Here is a 6360-nt window from a genome sequence, read left to right as displayed (position 1 = left end):
GACCGATCGGTGGGATTGCTGTGGACCAAGTACACACGGAGATACACTGGTAAGAGCCAATGAGGTTTAACCATGTATCAGCTCAGTTAAATAGCTCACGTTACTGTGTTGTGTCAACAGTTAACTTCTGTTAATATTGTCAAATGTTCCACCAGAACAAGTTCCTTCCTGAGACTATTTAGCAGAGCCACCGTGGCTGCGTCCAGAGCTTAGCCCCACCCAAGACCGCTGTGATTGGTTTAAAGAAACATGCAAACAACAAAGAGTTATATTCCCCCATCACAGAATGCATCTGTGGTGTAGCCAGACCTTCTTCCACAGCGCTGCGGAGATAGAGCTGGACATGCGAGACTAGGACATTGCTGATGAAACTATATATATTTGTGTTTTTTAAAAATGTACATCCTCAGTAGGAACCAATGACAGAACAGGAAGTCAGACAGTATTGAGAGACGGACTAACACATTGTTGGTTTTGTTGGCCTTTTTTTATGGGATTTGCTGGCAATGCGAGACTACGTGACGCTAAATGAATGGACTTACTTCCAGTTAACCTGAAAGGTTGTTGACTTAGTGGAAGGGTTTGAGTGTACAGTTTCAGTAATATGTAAAAGAGACATTTTGGTGCAGAAATGTACACCGTTTTCCGTTTAAGTTCCAGTGAAGTTGAACTTCAGAGCTGACAAAAAGCAGCAGTGAACATTTAAACGGTAGAATTACAGTGCAAATGAATCCCATCATGCTTTGTGCTATGTTTGACTAATTATGTCTGACTCCCAGAGGCTCTGTGGCGCAATGGATAGCGCGTTGGACTTCTAGGTAATCTCTAACGAAGTGATTCAAAGGTTGTGGGTTCGAGTCCCACCAGAGTCGTACTTTAGATACTGCAATAAAGGCAGGAACTCAATCGGCAAAGTAGGATTTCTGTTGAATTAAGACCTTCAATGCCAAAATAATGGTTTTTACTTTAAGGTTGTGACTTTGAGTCCATGGAGCGAGAGATGTGCTTCAGCTACATCGTTGAGTTGACCTTTAGATATGTAAATGAACGACAAAAGGCAGCAGGGAACCTTCAAACTGTGCTAAGCTTTTAGTAAAAGTCTGAGATTGTTGGCCTTAAGGACTTGACTCGGCCTTTGGCCTCGCCAAATATTCTAGTTGGTCCCAACCGAGTCCAGCGCTATATGCTTTTTTTAATCCATCGATAAAATAGACGTGTTTATTTGAATTACATTTTTTTACGATGGCTATGGCACTTTTTTCAATACTTTTAACAACTTTCCTAAACTCTTAACACAGTTAGCACAACATCTGTCTGTGTAGGCTATACAATTAACACATTTCTTGTTGTTTTGACACAAAATGCATTCAGTTAACACAAATTTAAAATGCTTGAACTTCTTTAACACACAAGCTCCACCAAGACCAAAACAATGGATCTTTACTGACCACTTTACAAATGCTTTCACACTGTATGTCAGAACAGATAACATCATGTTCTAAACCTAACTTATAGGCTAAAGTCAAAGTGAACAGCTGATCATATTGTAAATTGAAACACAAATATATCCCCTGCATTTTATACATGCATTTATTGAGAAACAGCTGATTGAAGTTATAGATCAATCCCAGCTGATTCCCTTCTAGGAAACACACTCAGGTGTTGAGGTTCTTTCAATCCCATGATCATATGGTATTACAGTAAAACTATTTGAACAATATACTGTAGATGAACACAGAAAATAAGAAAAATGCCTTCACGAGGGAGAGGAAGAGGAGTACCAGGACAATTCTGTCTCTGTCTCCTTTTTTTCATAAACCGTACATTCTATAAAGCTACTCTGAGATGGGTCAATCATTTTTTGTATTGAATCTCTGCAGCAAAAGAAAGAAAATGGTGGCCGGGTTGGATCAGTGGGTAGAGCCAGTGCACATATGCTTAGAGGTTTATGTCTCAACACAGAGGTCCAGGGTTCAAATCCAACTTGTGATGATTTCCTGCATGTCTTCCCCCCTCTCTCTCTCCCCCTTCTCAACTAGCTGTCCTGTCAAATAAAGGTGGAAAAGCCCAAAAAATTATCTTTACAGTAAAAGAAAATATGCATGCATTTACTAAACCCAACAAAACAAAAATGCAGAGAGACTTCAAGAGAAACTGCAGCACAAAACACAATCTATGATCAATACAATATACTATTGTCTGTTGTATAAGGGCAGACCTGACTGACACATTTAAAATGACGCAGTTTCTGTAATTCCATCTGATGTTAGTGTTTTTATGACATTGTGCTATGATTGACTAAATATTCCTGTTGGGAGAGAACATGTGTTAGTGTTTTGGAAGAATTATTTGATTTTGAGACATGATTGCATTGTTTTGGTAGACATAGTGTATTGTGTTAGTGAATTATTGTATTTTGAAAATCAGTGTTGGAGTTTAGTTTACAATGTGTGATTTTGAGCATGAAATTAACTGTTTTGCCAACCGTGTGTTGTAGGTGTGTTGGTGCGTTAAGAGTTTAGGAAAGTTGTTAAAAGTATTGAAAAAATTGTCATAGTGATTGTTAAAAACTGTAAGTTGACTATGGTGTGCTGTAATTAACTTGAAGACCCAGATTAACAACCCTATTAAACGAGCACTAAAAACACCTAAATCAAGACAACATAAAATATAACTGCAGTCATCAAGTATTGAGCTCTGGTTATGTGTGTAAAGATGCTTTATGTATGAAAACATGCAACCGAATAAGACACATATTTAAAAAGAGTAGCTTTTTATTGCATAGGCTAGGAGGTGCAGGGTTTTTTTCGACACTTTTTGTGGCTTTACTCAATGTTTTTGTCAATTTTTTCAAGTTTTTAAAATTGTTAAAGCATTTTTATTAATTTTTTACATTTGTCACTTTTTTTTTGACATTTCTTACACTTTTTTCAACGTTCTTCAAATGCTATATAATTGACTAAAACATCCAAATTTAATTGAATGTAGTGAACTGATCATTCATTTGACTTGTGAAGAGCGTGGTCTGGAACCATCCACGTTACTTTTTTGGAAAATTAGTTTGAAAGAAACCCAAATTTCTGATTGAAAATGGGTCAAATTGGACCCGAAGGCAACAGGAGGGTTAATAAAAAAGATGCTGTATGAATGTGCAAAACATACTGAGGGATGTGCAGGGATGTTGGGTTGATTTGGATAACATAACCTTACAACAGAAGACAAGTTAATCACAGGAGATATGATTCAAAGGCAGCAGTGAGCCTGACTGTACATGTATGTAACAGCATAATAGATTTAATTATTCTTTAAACACAAGGAGCCATTGATTTCACGGGCAAACAGAAATCAAGCGCACCCCCAAACCAACCACCACCCAAAGTATTTGAAAGCAGTTTTAATATCGAGCCCATGCGGGATAATTATGGGATGTGGGAGGATCGTTTCCTCGTCGACCAGTGTTTGTCATTTATAATAATTAGCGCAGCAATTTAGCGTCGTCTGAGGTTGGACAGAGGCTCTACTGTGACGTAAAGTGTGTGTGTGTGTGTGTGTGTGTGTGTGTGTGTGTCAGGCGACGGATGTATACCGCAGTGGCTCCAACCTCAGAGCAAGACAGTAAACAATTTAAGCAACACACACATTAATGCAATGATACATACAGAAAATATGCATGCTGACACACACACACACACACACACACACACACACACACACAGCGTTGGACGCACTTCAAATGAAGAAGCTGGACTGCCGGATGGATTTGCTTGGACTTAAAGTCGTGATTGTTTTATTTGATGCCTTGCTGCTCTGGCGTTTTTTTTGCCCAAAAATCTCTCCCATAGGTTGTTTGTAAATTAAGGTCAAATCAATCCCTTCATGCTTTGTGTTTTTTGTGACTCATTATTTCCTTCACCCAGTGGCTCAGTGGTGCATTGGTTCATCCCCCAGTACAAGTGATTAGAAGGTTGTGGGTTCGAGTCCCCCCTGAGTTGAACTTTAAGTGTGGCAATAAAGGTGAAAGTAAACTTTCAAACTCTAACATCACCGTAGAATTCTCCTTAAAATAATATTTGCTAAAAAATAACGACTTCCAGTTAAACTTGGAGTTTGTTGAGTTGAGTTTTTCACGCGGCGTTGTGATTTAAAGGGTTTTAATGTTTAACTCAACTTCTCTAAGACCCAGACATGTATAGTTTACTGCTTTTATTGAAGAGAAAAAGTCAATATATTGACTGTATTATTATAGTATTCCTGTTTCTCCCATAGGCTCTGTGGCGCAATGGATAGCGTGTTGGACTTCTAGTTAATCTCTGAAGAAGTGATTCCAAGGTTGTGGGTTCGAGTCCCACCAGAGTCGACCTTTAGATGATTAGAATTAGATTAGAACTGAACCGGCAAAGTAGGATTTGGATCCCTTTGTAGGAAATGGATCACTTTGATCCGAAGTAATGAGTTTACTTCCAGATTGTGAGTCTGAGTCGCACGTTATTGTTGAAAAAAGTGCCCAAAATGCTGCTAAATATAGCGACAAAATTGTCAAAAAACAACAAACGTGGGGAAAAATGGCAAAAAAATTGAAGAAACATCGGAAAAAAAGTGACAAATACTTGGAAAAAAGCAACCAAAACGTTGAAAGAGCAAAAAAAGCACCAAAAACTTCCCAAAACTAGGTGGGCCAAAATGTATTGTGAACCTAATTAGATAAGCGGGCTGGGTTTGGCTCTCGGGCCTTTTATGTTTGTCACATATGGTTGAGGAGAAGGAAACGTGCAGTTTGTAGTTCCAGTAATATGTAAATTGGTCATTCTGTAGTTCAACATGCAGCAGTGTGATGTCATGGAAAGCTTGGTGTTGAGTTCATGTGTTGTGGGGTTTCCTGTTTCTCCCGTAGGCTCTGTGGCGCAATGGATAGCGCGTTGGACTTCTAGTTAATCTCTGAAGAAGTGATTCAAAGGTTGTGGGTTCGAGTCCCACCAGAGTCGACCTTTAGATGATTAGAATTAGATTAGAACTGAACCGGCAAAGTAGGATTTGGATCCCTTTGTAGGAAATGGATCACTTTGATCTCAAGTAATGAGTTTACTTCCAGATTGTGAGTCTGAGTCGCACGTTATTGTTGAAAAAAGTGCCCAAAATGCTGCTAAATAAAGCGACAAAATTGTCAAAAAACAACAAACGTGGGGAAAAATGGCAAAAAAATTGAAGAAACATCGGAAAAAAAGTGACAAATACTTGGAAAAAAATAACAACCAGAGTCGACTTTAGATACCGGCAAAGTAGGATTGGATCCCTTTGTAGGAAATCCGATCCAAAGTAATGAGTTTACTTCCAGATTGTGAGTCTGAGTCGCACGTTTGTCAGTCTGTGGGAAGGGACAAATCACCAAAATGTCAAGAGCATAGTGGTTTTCACGTGGCGTTGTGATTTAAAGGGTTTTAATGTTTAAAACGTCAAACTCAACTTCTCTGAGAGCCAGACATGTATAGTTTACTGCTTTTATTGAAGAGAAAAAGTCAAATATATTGACTGTATTATTGCATGTCTCACATAGCTTCTCTTACTTACTGTTTGGGCGTCATAAAGCCCCCCAAAAGTCGGCAAAAATGTTCCTTAGCCGTCATAGCAGAAAGGGACAAAAACGTTGAAAAAAGTGCCCAAAAATGCTGCAAAAAGTGACAAATTTGTCCAAAAATAGCGACAAAATAGTAAAAAAAATACGACAAACGTCGGGAAAAATGGCAAAAACATTGAAGAAAGCATCAGAAACATCGAGAGAAAAAAAAGAAGCAACAAATACTTGGAAAAAAGCAACCAAACCGTTGAAAGAGCAACAAATATGTCAAAAAAAGCACCAGATACGTTGAAAAATATGTAAATAGGTCATTCTGTAGTTGAATGTGCAGCAGTGTGATTTCATGGAAAGCTTGGTGTTGAGTTCATGTGTTGTGGGGTTTCCCCTTTCTCCCAGAGGCTCTGTGGCGCAATGGATAGCGCATTGGACTTCTAGTTAATCTCTGAAGAAGTGATTCAAAGGTTGTGGGTTCGAGTCCCATCAGAGTCGACCTTTAGATACTGCAATATAGTATAAAGTAGGATTGCTCTTGTTCCAAAGTAATGCGTTTTACTTCCAGATGGTGAGTCTGAGTCTCACATTTGTCAGTCTGTGGAAAGGGACATTCACCAAAATGTCAAGAGCAAAGTGGTCTTCAGATTAATCGTTGGGTCCTATAGCAACTGAAGATGTCCCGATCACAGTATTGGCATTTTTTTAAACTGATCTGGGATTGGCTAGTTAGCCCGTTTACCTTACTCCGCCCGTATGCATCACCTTGTAGCCATCGCTGCCTTTAACCACACGCC

At 38.9% G+C, this 6360-nt stretch overlaps 4 non-coding genes across 4 annotated transcripts; all 4 read left to right on the top strand.

Annotated features, from left to right (window-relative positions):
• Positions 1-780: 780 nt before the first annotated feature.
• Positions 781-872, top strand: trnar-ucu (transfer RNA arginine (anticodon UCU)). Its single transcript is given in 2 exon segments — positions 781-817; positions 837-872. It is a non-coding gene; the product is annotated as a tRNA-Arg (tRNA).
• Positions 873-4265: 3393 nt separating this feature from the next.
• trnar-ucu (transfer RNA arginine (anticodon UCU)) lies at positions 4266-4357 on the top strand. Its single transcript has 2 exons — positions 4266-4302; positions 4323-4357. It is a non-coding gene; the product is annotated as a tRNA-Arg (tRNA).
• Positions 4358-4890: 533 nt separating this feature from the next.
• On the top strand, positions 4891-4982 carry trnar-ucu (transfer RNA arginine (anticodon UCU)). The gene is given in 2 exon segments: positions 4891-4927; positions 4947-4982. It is a non-coding gene; the product is annotated as a tRNA-Arg (tRNA).
• Positions 4983-5969: 987 nt separating this feature from the next.
• trnar-ucu (transfer RNA arginine (anticodon UCU)) lies at positions 5970-6061 on the top strand. The gene is given in 2 exon segments: positions 5970-6006; positions 6026-6061. It is a non-coding gene; the product is annotated as a tRNA-Arg (tRNA).
• Positions 6062-6360: the final 299 nt, after the last annotated feature.

Source organism: Perca flavescens, chromosome 3, assembly GCF_004354835.1.
Source record: "Perca flavescens isolate YP-PL-M2 chromosome 3, PFLA_1.0, whole genome shotgun sequence".
In the NCBI taxonomy this organism is placed as follows: Eukaryota; Metazoa; Chordata; class Actinopteri; order Perciformes; family Percidae; genus Perca; species Perca flavescens.
Note: the sequence above shows the minus strand (reverse complement) of the source record. Positions and strands in the feature narration are given on the sequence as shown.